Source organism: Castor canadensis, chromosome 3 (assembly GCF_047511655.1).
Source record: "Castor canadensis chromosome 3, mCasCan1.hap1v2, whole genome shotgun sequence".
NCBI lineage: Eukaryota > Metazoa > Chordata > Mammalia > Rodentia > Castoridae > Castor > Castor canadensis.
In genome coordinates this window covers 50,319,496-50,332,927 of record NC_133388.1, presented here as the reverse complement: position 1 = coordinate 50,332,927, position 13,432 = coordinate 50,319,496, and the positions used below count along the sequence as shown (strand labels likewise).

The 13,432-nt window shown below is 39.7% G+C and overlaps 1 pseudogene; it reads left to right on the top strand.

Moving 5' to 3' along the window:
- Window positions 1-10,116: 10,116 nt before the first annotated feature.
- Window positions 10,117-11,119, top strand: LOC141421285 (RNA polymerase II subunit A C-terminal domain phosphatase SSU72 pseudogene; annotated as a pseudogene).
- The last annotated feature ends 2,313 nt before the right edge of the window (window positions 11,120-13,432 follow it).

Sequence of the window (13,432 nt, the reverse complement as noted above, 5' to 3'; positions counted from 1 at the left end):
TCTCTAAGGTAGTGTGAGGATTGATCTGTAGGTCTAGGTGTTGTTATATAATTCATTCATTATTCTTTCCTCTTCCCATTTTAGTAGTGAATATCCATTATTTCGTTAGGGGTGACATTCTGATCACTTTTGATTAATTCCTTCTGCGTGTACTGGATGGAATTCAGTTCACATGGAGAAGGCAAAATAAATGCTTGCTTCTATTATTTCCTATCTCATATTGAGTTAGTGTTTTAGCATTCTCCAAAGGTGATCATTGATTTTTTAAAAAATATTGCAGGCTCAAGGGTTTTACCATATAATATTTCAAACATTGCTCAAATTATTACTATTTCTTTTTTGATGGGTCTGGGGTTTGAACTCAGGCCTTCCTGCTTGCAAAGCAGGCATTCTTCTGCTTGAGCCACACTTCCTGCCCATTTTGCTCTGGTTATTTTGGAGATGAGGGTCTTATGAACTATTTGCCCAGGCTGGCCTCAGACCACAATCCTCCTGATCTTAGCCTCCCAAATTGCTATAGTTACAGGCATGAGCCACTAGTGCCATACTTCTCAAATAATTTTTGATGCTCAAGCTGGTCAATCTTTAGAAACCTTTTTGATTTGTCTCTACTTTGTTTCCTTCCTTCCCAATATGATAAGATATTCTGGATTATAAAATTATTCTTAATTCTTCTTCTGACTTTCCTGCCTCAGATCTGGAATGTGTCACATATCCAAGGAGTTCTAGTTTCTTTCATGAGAAATGTTAGTGACAATGCTAGCTGTTCTCTATTCCATGAGCGGAATGAACATTGCCTCTAGGCCTTTGGAGGGCACACGAATGGACAAAAACAACTTAACTACACTCCCTATTTTTAAATGAATGGAAATTCTCTCCTCTCCATGATTTGGCCACCTTGTTGGTTTTAGGTGATGCTGGATGAAATGACTGGTTACAGTAAATGACTCAATAAAATATACAGAAAAACTCACATAATGAATAGAACAAACTCTCGTCTAATAAAATATAGATTAATTGGTGGTATAAACAAAGCCATTGCTAAAGCAAGTAGGAAATTAGGCAATTTAAAGAGAGTCTTAAAACGGTGTCCAGTTCATGATATTAATTAACAAGTGGTCAGTTTAGAAATTCTTATTAATTACCAGTATGACACATTATCCAAGCAAGTAGTACCTTTGTGGGATGCTATGGATGCACGCTTTTTTTGCTTTACCAACAAGATCTGATCTCTTGAACATCTTATGTGTGTGTGTGTGTGTGTGTGTGTGTGTGTGTGTGTGTTGGCTCTGGAGTTTAAACTCAGGGCTTTGCACTTGCTAGGCAGGTGCTCTACTGCTTGAGTCACGCCTCCAGTCAGAACATCATGATCCTATAGACTTTTCAAATGGAAAGTGAACCCTTGTTTTGCACACATGTTTGGTATCTGAGCACGCATAGAGTGAACCACAAAGCCTTCCTAGCACCCAAAGATATAATCACATTAGGTATTTGCAACCAAAATGTCAAACAACTTCACAAAATATGTATATGCATAAACCTTATCTTTGACAGTCTGAATCTCACATTTTACCTTAGCTTGTGTGACTACTTTTTATTTAAAAATACTTTTCTTTTACCTCCAAATGAGTGAAAATATAATATGAAAACCAAAGTTTACTGCCCAGGGATGGATCATTTGATCTATTTCATCAGTCTACAGATTACTCATGACATTAAAGTTTTTTTTTTATGTTTAACATTTTTATTAAGTATAATACACATAAATTCCCTAAGTCTTAAGTGTCTAGCCTTCTGAATTTTTATTCCTGTTTATACATGTGAAACCACCATCCTGATCAAGATGGAGTATTTCCAGCATCCTGTCAGCTGCTAATCTCTCAAAAAGCAGCTATTATCCAACTGTTTTATTCTCTTGATTTGTTTTGCCAGTTTTAGAATTTCATATAAATTTCGTATACAGTATACATTCTTGGTTTGGCTTCTTTTGCTAGCATCATCTGATACTAATCCATATCATGGGTAACAATATTTTGTTCTTTTTCATTGCTGACCAGAATTCTGTTGTGTAGATATAGCACAGTATGTCCGTTCTCCTGTTAATACACATTGGGGTTGAATAAACCTGCTGTGAGCATTTTCATTTCATGTCTTCCTATGGACATAAGCACCCCCAGGGGATTTGCTGGGTCGTAGTTTAAAGATTTTTTCTACTCTGACATTTCCTATAGGAACTGAAACAAGATATTGAATTATTTTAGCAACTTTGAAACCACAGCTTTTCTACTACAAAAATTATTCTCTTTATTTAGAAGTCATCTCAAGGAAAATGAATTTCATGTTCAAATTACAAACTTCCTATTCAAGAGAATTTGAGGGGATTTTTAACATGGTTACAAAATCCAGATGTAAGTGAATACAGCCTTAAAGAAGAATTCCTGGAGATAAGTATGTTAAGAATAATTTAACTTCAATGTAAATTGCTATGTTATTTATAGTCTTAAGAGGAATATAACAAAATAATTTAAAAAGAGGAATATAATAGTTTTATTTTGAAATCTCCATATATATATATATATATATATATATATATATATATATATATATATATATATATATATATATGCATGTATGTAATGTGAGAGGTGCTTAAGCTGCTTTTGCTAAAAGCACTGTCTTCTTACTTGGGCCCATGAATTAACTATAAAAGCAGGAGAAGAGCCTGGCATCTCTGCTCTGCTCCATTTTGAACTAGTTTGCTCTCAACCATTCTCTCCTGCAGTCAAGGAAGGACAGGAATAATGGATAACATCCTTATGACAAGGGACTGAAACTATACCTAAAAAAGAACAGAGGGAGCCTTGCAGGACAGACCACCCCTCCAAATGAGGACAATTACCTATAATGATGAGGCTGCAGCCTGGAGCATGAGTAAACATCTCTTGGGAACCAAATTGCTCCTCTCAAGTGATGACAGAAATAACAACTTCTCTGGAACCTTTGAAGAACAAGGACTGAGATAATGGTCAACCAGGTCTCACCAGTCTGACCATCAAAACAATCTGAGACTGAGACCATTTAACTCTGCATACCTTTTGTCTCCTGCCCCTAACTCTTCATCTATGTAAAACTAAATCTCATGTCTATACCTGGAATGTGGCTGAAGATAACATGAGTGCCTACTTTATTTACCTCTTCCCACACCATGTCCTGGGTTGTGCACTAAATCTCCTTTCTTTACCCTTCACCCTGTTTCTTTATTTGGCATAGAGGGGTGAGTGGCCAGACCTGACATATAGAAGCCCAGGAGTTTGGGCCTGGAGTCCAAAACTCTGGTTTCAAATCATAATAGACTAAATATTTGTGTCACCCCAAAATTCATATGCTGAAACTCTAATCTCCAGAGTGATGCAGTTTGGAAGTGGAGCCTTGGGAAGTAACTAGGTTTAGATAAGGCTACGTGGGGAGCCCCCATGATAGGATTAGAAGCCTCATAAGAAAAGGAAGAGACCAGTGCCTTCTCTCCACCATGTGAGGACACAAAAAGAAGGTAGCCATCTTCAAACCAGGAAGGGAACCCTTAGCAGACAAGGAATCCATGAGCACCTTGGTCTTAGACTTCCAAGACTCCAGAAGTGTGAAAAATAAATGTTTCTTGTTGAAGCCACCAGTCTATGGTATTTTGTTATAGCAGTCCAAACTATAATATACATCATTTACATCTACTTAAATTTATGTTGAAAATTTCAGAAGTTAACTTAAAAATGTGGGAAGGGATATTTCATTTTTCAAAATTCTTTAGAAGTACACAAGGGAAAACCATTGAAAACAATGCCTGTGAACTAACTCTAAAGCTCTTTTTATTCTTCTTAGTATTATTCCCATAGCCTAGACTGAATGGCTGTAGTAGATATAGCCCAAAAGCATGTTTTGATTAAATCTTAGCCAAATGCTGCATCTTGAATTTCTTTGTGATCCCATGTCTTTTTTACTCTTGTTTAAACATCCCAGACTCACATTTTATAAATCATAGTTCTAATTCCTCAGTGGCCCACAGATCCTTTTCTCTCATAGGTGTGCTTAACCAGTGTGAAGTGTGATATTATTCGTTATATAATTACCAGTGAACCTAGAGGGAGCAGACAACCCACTCTGGTCCTATCACCCATGCAATGTGAATGCAATGAATGCCTTAAGGAAGGATTGCTGAGAGTGACTAGGCAGCCCAAAAGAGGGTTCCTTTGTTCTTTCTCTTCTTTGGGTCAAATATGCCTGCAAACTTAGCCCAGTTATATCCCTCTGTAAACAAGGTAGAGGGGAGAAAGGAAAATAATATTAGTGCCCCCCTCCCATCTGACACCTAAAATAAATAATTTAATATGTCTTATTAAATGGGGATCAAAGGAGTCTAGTTGTAGTTCTTAACTCTTTAAATATAAGATTAGACCTCAAAGGAGCAAGGGTGAAGGTTGCCATTGATCTATCCTGTCACAAGGATATTCACAGTAACAGTGTTCTACCAATTTTGCAAGAATGCATCTGTTGATTGTTGGAGAGGAATTGGGAAAACACTGAAAGTCTGGAACTTAGATCTGTCTTAAAACCTTTCTCTGAACCACCTCCAGCCTCTTAGAGTTGATTGAACTCATATAGTCAAAAAATTCCCTTATGGTCTGTCTGACCTATGGTATTTCTCTTTGCTCACCCAGGACAGTGTAAACGACAGCATGCACAGAAGATGCGCCTGGTATCCCAATATCCAATCCTTTTGCTGATGCTTCCACTCAGTTTAAGATATATCAAATCATTGAGCCATTGAAAACAAAGTTCTCCTAAAGATAATGATGGGAGACAATGAACATTTGGGGACCTCTAGATCCAAAAGCTGTAGTGGAAAAGGAGGAAAAAGGAAGGAAGGGAGGAAGGAAGGGAGGGAGGAAGGAAGAAGAGAGAAGAAGAAGAAATAGCCCCAATATGAAAGAGCTGGGAAGGCAAGATAACAGTAGCATGTTCAAGTAAGAGATACTGTTCAAATGCTTAGACATGACTTAAAAACCAAATATAGTCTATAGACACAGTAGGGAATGACAATTAAAAAATCTCTTAATTAGGATACTTCTTAACCTTCTAGAAGAGATTCTAATTTTTTCCATACAACCAAAAATTCTTGCTACTTACTAAATACAGAAATACCCATGAACAAATGTGAATGAATTCCCACCAACATGTTTGCATTTCACCATCTCACATTTCGCAACAGGGACCCAGGTTCAGTGAAAGTCATGCTGTGATTCCCACAAATAAGGTATAGAGTAGAAGTGAAGCTAGCATTTTCCTTTCAGATAAATGTATAATTAAAACCCTGATTCATGGATTTGCTAATTGAACTTCCTGCTGTGGACATAGGACTTACTTGGCAAGAAGAATAAGAAACTGTTACAGAGAACTCAAATTGCCGTATTTTTTTTAAGTACTTCAATATACTTGTCTTTGACAAGTAATTAGAAATGAAAGAATGAGTGGGAGATTATTCAAGAAGGAGGTACAGGAGAAAAATGGTTACAGAAATATGATAGGTGCTTCTCAAATGAGAAGGGAGTTCAACTAGCATAATGGGGCTCTCTGCTCTTGAAACCCAAGAATTCATTTAGGCAGCAAGGAGTTGTCTCCTTTCAATCACAGCATGGACAGCAATGTCAGCCCTCAGCCACCTCCGGCTGTTTGAGCCCTCACTGCCAAGAATTGTGTCAGCAGCCCACATCCTGCTAAGCAATGGAGTTTGCAAATTACAGAGAATGTTCCTAACCCCGGGGCAGAAGCACAAGGCTACTCCTGAGCAGTGCCACTCAGGCAGACCCCTTCCATCGACCCTTCTCAGATCTGCACAAGCATCTTGAGAATCTGGCTTTCCATTTGCTTCTTCTCCACACTAAACTGAACTTCAGCTGACTAGCTTGTTCCTGCTTCGTAACCTCATTCCTATAAGCCCTAGCTTTAGTACATAGTAAATACTCAATAAATACCTGCTAAATTTACGAATGATTACACCATTTCCATCTTTTCTCAATCTTGATTTTTTTTGAAAATTTAGCATAGTACTTGCAAACCTATTTCCCATCCCACATTCCCTGGATCCATTACTCTGTCTACCAGAATCTCAATGTCTTCCTGGAACTTCACCAGATTTACCACCCACTTAGTCTTAATCTCCAGTGGGTGGTACCTTCTTGGGAATGCTCCCTTAGTGACTTCTCACTAATGCTTTTATTCTCCACTTCTAAATGCAATTATCCTCTTCATTCCCAGCATTTGTACAGCCATAGATGACTCTATGTCATCTAGACAGAGTACAACTTAGTATTCCCAAAGTCTATTCTGGTCTATGGGATGTTATTAGATATTACAAGAGAAAAATCTGTGAGTGAGTAATGTGTGAGAACATCATGTATCATTTTTTCATCATTGAGATTCACATCATTGAGAAGTTCTGGAGAGAAGGAGTCACAGACAAGAGATGGCAAAATTATCTACAAAGATTTCTAAACATTTCAATATGGGCCCCCTCATCGTGCAATGTCTATTAACATTCCATAGTGCTGTATTTCCTACAATACACTTTGGAATATACTAATATAATTGCATTCTGAGAGCAAATTCTAAAATTAAATGTGGAAACCACAATGGCAACAGAGTCATCAATATTCTGGTCAGTGGAAGTGAAGGAAGAATTTGTGAACAAGGGGAGCTTGGTGCTTGATCTCCAGGAAGGAATGCAAGGAATTGGAAAACAGGAAGCGGGAGGTGCTTTCAAAGTGCTAAGTCTGAAACTTCTTCACATTGGTAGTGAAAACTGAAAAGGGGGAGACACTTATAGGATATGTTGTGTCCATATGCTTGTAAGGTAAGTATTTCGGGGGTAGGATCACCCATTGCCAGTGATGACAGTCCGTAAACCAAGTGATCAACATACAACTCCCGGTAGAGTTGTCTTGAAAAAATTCTTCCGTAGGTAAGAAGCAATCTATTCTAGGGTCAGCAGCCATAGCTCATTGCCTAAAAAAAAAAAAAATTTAAGCTTCTTTTTAAATTCTTGGCTCCCTTGAGCCCAATTTTTCACATTCTGATTAAACATTCCTCTATCTGCTTTTGCCCTTATGAAATCCTCAAACAACTAAAATACCACTTAAAAGAAAATGGTGTCCAGACTTGCTATTTACCTTTCTGGTTTCTACCTATAATGTAAGCACATTTATCTCTCTAGGGATTTGTAGAGTTAAACTGAATAAAACTCTCACTTTAATAATACAGCCCCATGGTAATTTAAATCTCAGTTATTTCTGAAACATCATATTGGTAAAGTAATCCTACTACATAGGGTTTTCCTTTTCACATATATGCCAAAATGAGATGTACTCACTAAATTGTACCCCAGGCACTGAACAGCAGTCTGTTATTAGTAAGAAAGGTTGTAAAGATACCTGTTCTGCCAAGTGCTTGCATATTTAAATTTCTAAAAGCCTGAGATGACAGACTATCTGTTGTGTGTCTAAAGATAAAAGTGTCTACCTTCATTTTAACCAGGCAATGAACAGCGTGGAACTTGAGTGATGCTAATCCCCAGCTAGGCTTTCTGCCTTCATAATTGAGTTGCTGTTTTGTCCAAGAAAAGAGGTAGGATTTATTTCCCAGAAGTCATAAATAACAATTTTTCTGTAATTCCTTTTTAGTTCTAACATGCACAATATAAGATTCACCTCTCCTACTCAAAGAATGTATAATCTCTTCTCTTGCCCAGTGTGGAACCTTTACCCCTGCTTTGAAAACTGTGTTGAAGCCCTCACCTTTCAAGGGAAAAACTCCTTTCACTATAGAAAGGTCTCCCAAGGTACTAGATCCATGACTGCATATGCTGCTGTATTAGCATGGGGGAAATTCAACCTCACCTCTTCATCCTCTTCCACTCTTGCAAATCCCTGAAGCACTGAACTCTGGGCATGTGATGGTGGCAGAATTGTACAATTGACTCATGCCCTCCCAGGAGTTATAGTCTTTGGCATATAAATTATTTTTTGTTCTTTTCATAAATGTTCTTCCCCAACCAAGTTTGAGCTAATCACCATGCTGTTTGTGTGACTGAATTCAAAATTGGAATTGCTCAGTAACAGTAATTACTTTGAACTTTCATTCACCCATATACATTGCACACCTACAAAAGGGCAGAGAAGGAGAAAATTGTTTTTTAAAAAAAATACATTTGTTTTCCTTTACTTTCTCCTTTAAGATAAACTGCAGTCCTTGGTCAAAATATAAGTAAAATCTACTATTTTAATTCCTTCAATCAGAAAATATCTATTAAATACTCAGCTAAGTCTTGGAAAGCTCAGCCTACTCTGTATATCAGTAGTTCTCAAGTGGATATGATTTTTGTCCCCTCTCCAGACTTTCAGCAATGTCTGGGGACATTTTGGTTGTCACAGCTGGAGGAAGAGGGCTCCTGGAACCAAGCAGGTAGAAGCTGGGGATGTTACTGAGCAACCTATACTGCACAGGACAGCCTCCCACAACAAAGATTTATCCAGCCCCAAGGTCAACAGTGCCCAGGTTGAGAAACGCTGCCATGAACTACAAATGTGGTTAAATAGTAATTCGAAATACTAACTTATTTTTGTTCCCTGATTTTTCCCTTTCTTGTCTACCATAGTCAGCTCTATATTCCTTGCCCCATGGCAAACAGGTGTTCAGCCGAAAACTAGAGACCTACAAAGCTTTCCAACTTTTGTGGGAAGAGAATTTGAGATCAAAGATTGAATTTCTTATAGAAACTTGAAAGGGGAAAGGTTTCCCCAAGAGTGGTGCTTCTGGATCATAGGGAGTAGAGAAGTGGGGTGGGGGGGGTGGGGTCTGTGTGTCCCAAGCTTTGCTTTCTGCTGATATTCCCCAATAAGCTGAAAAGGAGGAAGTGCCTAGCTTTCATGTACCGGAATCACGGCACCTTTGCTAAAGACACACTCCTGGAACATGACCCAGAGAGCCACCAGACCTACAGTATGGACATCTGCACAAAACCTACCACTGCAAGGCCTTGGGCCTCCTTACTAACTATAGCACAATCTTGGGGCAGGTTTTGGGGAGGGATTCTAAGAATGACTATGTTTTATCACTGTGACAAAATACCTCAGCAACTTGAAGTGTTATGGGAAACTTGAACAGAGACACGGGACTCTGAGGCAAAGAAGCAATGCTTTATTGTGCCAGCACAAACTCAGCAGACTCGTGTCCAAAGGCTGAACCCCAAAGAACAAAGGGATTTCACCTTATGTACCCTTGCAAACAGGTTACAGAGGCAATACAATTAAAAACAAACAAACAAACAAACAAGGCTTAACCCATCTATGGTTACATGAAACTCTATAGGCTACTTCACTCTAGTGCTAAGTGTCCTTCTGCCCCTAGCACTACGTGACCTTTTTCATGTTTGGATTCTTTAGGTTTTATCTCTCTGCTATGCCATCCCTTCCCCCTGCTACTTTATCAGGACACAGGCCTGTCTGTTTCTCTTCTGGTCCTCCTGCCTGCTGCAAAGGAGAGAAGCTTTGTTTTGTCTCACAGGTTCAGAGGTTTCAGTCCATGGTCAGCTGACTCCATTGCTTTTAGGCATGTGCAAGGCAGAGCATCGTGACGGAAGGGCACAGTGAAGGAAAGCTGCTTATATCAGGGCATCCAGGAAGCAGCAAGGGAAGAGAACAGGGGGCAAGACATATCCTTGCAGGGCCCACCCCGGTGACATACTTTCTCCAACTAGGCCCCATCTCCTAGTTTCCACCACCTCCCAATAACATCTTTAAATTTGAATTCATCAATGGATTAGCCCACTGATGAGGTCACAGTCCTCATGATCCAATCACTTCCCTAAAGCTCATGCCTGCTGTGTGCCTAGCACTGCAGTACATTAAAGGCTCTCTGTCACCTATGTGCCCAGGTTTCCTTTTCTATGAAATGAGGGTAATGGTACATACCCAATAAGATCATTGTGCAGCTATTTACAATAGCCAAGCTGTGGAAACAGCCAAGATGCCCCACAACCGACGAGTGGATCAAGAAAATGTGTTGGGAAGTCTGCGGCTGGGTGGGAGCTTCGCAGCGGCAGCAGTGGACCGTGCGGCCGCCGTCATGCCGTCGTCGCCGCTGCGAGTGGCGGTGGTGTGCTCGAGTAACCAGAACCGGAGCATGGAGGCGCACAACATCCTCAGCAAACGGGGGGTTCAGTGTCTGGTCTTTTGGAACAGGAACTCATGTGAAGCTCCCAGGACCAGCACCCGACAAGCCCAATGTCTATGATTTCAAAACCACATATGACCAGATGTACAATGATCTTCTCAGGAAAGACAAAGAACTCTATACACAGAATGGCATTTTACATATGTTGGACAGAAATAAGAGAATCAAGCCCCGGACGGAAAGATTCCAGAATTGCAAGGACCTGTTTGATCTGGGATCCTCACTTGTGAAGAGAGAGTCTATGACCAGGTGGTGGAAGATCTGAATTCCAGAGAACAGGAGACGTGCCAGCCAGTGCATGTTGTCAACGTGGACATCCAGGACAACCATGAAGAGGCTACCTTGGGGGCATTCCTCATCTGTGAGCTCTGCCAGTGTATCCAGCACACAGAGGACATGGAGAAAAAGATTGATGAGCTCCTGCAGGAGTTCGAGGAAAAGAGTGGCCGGGCCTTTCTGCATACTGTCTGTTTCTACTGAGCTGCCCTAAGGGGCGCCCTGCACGGCTGCCCTGCACAGCCACCTTCTGGAGCCCTTTCGTTAATGCATTTTCCCTCCTGAAACTTGTTTTTACTCCTAGGTGTTATGCCAGTGGACGGTGGTAGTACCCCAATGTAATATACATATGGAATGAGGAGTATACAAAAATGTCAGGTTAAAAACCATTGTTCTCAACCAAAAGCAAAAAAGATGGTTTACCCCATGGACCCCCTAGTGTGTGCCTGTGGTTGGCCTGTCTGGCCCTTTTCTCCCCAACTTGACTGTATAAATGCTTAAATAAAGCAATGGGCTGTATCTTATTAGGAAAGAACCTGGAATTGCCTAATAAATAGATCTGCTGATAGTCAAAAAAAAAAAAGAAAGAAAGAAAATGTGGTATTTATACACAATAGAATTTTATCCAGCCACAAAGAGGAATGAAATTTTATCATTCACAAGTAAATGGATGGAACTAGCAAACATCATCTTAAGCAAAGTTAGCCAGGCTCAGAAAATCAAAAACTTCATGTTCTCCCTCATATGTGGATTACAGACCCAAAACAATGCAGTAATATTATTGGACATGGGTCACACACTAAGGGGAGAATGCACACGAAAGAAATAGGGAAAGGAAAGGAAACAAAACCTGAATGTGGTTGATGTAGAGATTCGCCCCTGTAGAGGAGCGAATGAAATAATCTTAAACTGGCAGAGGTCACTATGGGAAGGGGACCAGGAAGTAGTGAAAAGATAAGGTAGAGATGAGCCAATGTGGGTTGCAATACATAAGTGCATGGAAGCAATGCTAGGAATCTCTCTGTATAGCTATCTTTATCTCAAACTAGCAAAAAATGCTATGTCTTTCTTATTATCTCTTATGTTTTCTCTTCAACAAAATTGGAGAAGAAGAGGGAGGGAATAGGTTCAGCCCGGAAGTGGCAGGGGATTTGGGGGGGGGGGGGGGCAAACAATGTATACACTTGAGTAAATGCAAAAATGATAAAATAAAAGAAGAAAAAAAATCATTGTGCAGCTCAGTCAACATAAGTAAAATGTTTTAAATGTGCCTATAATCTTGTTACCTGTAATCTCAGTATCACTTTTCAAAATATTTGCCAATTTCTTAAGTAAAAATAATATATTGTTGCTTTAATTTTTGTTATTATTGTTGCTTTGAGATTCCTTTGGGGGGATTGAAGACACCTGCCTAAGTACTTCTTGTTTGAAGTCTCTATCGATGACCTTTGCTCACAAAAAGAAAACTAAGAAATCCCTCATAATGCCTTTTGTGACTCATCCTAGTTAGTGATTCTTAAAGTAGCTAGAAATTTTTTAATATGTCTTTGAGGCTCAAAATTCAAACATGTTTGTTACTCCATTTGGACTTTATGGCAATTATCACTTGCTTTCTGCAAGGCCGGGAGAAAAAGAAACAACTAGCATAAGTTTGATTTTTTTTTTTTTTAGTGCCTTTCAGCATTATCCACACCTGAATCAGCCTGCACTGGTCTAGAAAGGCTTATCACCTGTTATTTAACTGAGTAAACCGGAAATAGTAAAGAACTTTGTTCAAGGGAACAAGGTCTGCTCCTAAGACACTCAGACACATTCTTGGCGCTCCCCAACACGCTTCCCCAATCACCTGACTCCCTGGAGGACCATCTTCAAAAGGCTGGGGTGCTCCCCAGACCTCCTAACTCACAATTTCAGATGATCAGACCCTAGAATCTGCCTATCTCACAAGCTTCTCCACTGATTGTCAGACTCAGAGTGCTTTAAAGTATATTTGGGGGCTGGAGGTGACTGGAGTGTTAGAACACCTGCCTAGCAAGCACAAGGTCCTGAGTTCAAACCCCAGTATTACCAAATAAGTAAATAAAATATATCTTGTATACCAAAGCATGAGGTTTGCAGTCTGTTTTACAAAGAATTAAACACAAGTAGAAATCCTTCATAAAAGGTCTGACTGGTACCTATCAAATTTGAAGAAATGTAATTTGCATTTAAGCATGGATCTCCCAATAAGTTATTACCTCATCCACACAGACCTGCTGCCCCTCCTCCTAAGTGCTCCACCTCTGCTTCTTGTGTGACCTTAACAAGTGACATGCTAAGACTCTACTTCCTCATTTGTAAAGGGAGAAGGTCATGGTACCCCTCCCTCCCATGCAATCATTCCAAGAACCAACTTAGACTATCTATGTTCAGTCTAACACAATTTCTGGCAACAAAAACATTGGCAGTTATCAGTAAGATGAAAAATTCTGCAGCTGAGGAGAAAGAGAAAAGCATCCATAGTAACATCTTATAATTATTAAGCACCACAGTTTACAAACTGCTTCTACAGGCAGTATCTTATTTGATCTTCTTTTGCTGGCAATAAAGGGCTAGGAGTTTCCAGCAATAGTGAAATTGAGACCTCCACCTAGTTTCTCCAGATTCTTCCTACCATCGAAGAAAGAATCAAGAGATGAAGCAAGACAAAGTAAAGAATTGAGAGGATTTTTACTTTAGAAAAAAAGGACACACTGAAGAGGGAGTGCAGGCTTTTTAAGAGAGAGATACACACCACCCAGGATTTCAGATAATATCTTATGGGCAAACTTTAATGGAGAGGAGGATTATTCTTGAGTGAAGGTGGGGAAAAGGTAAGGGATTCCAGAAATTAGTTGGA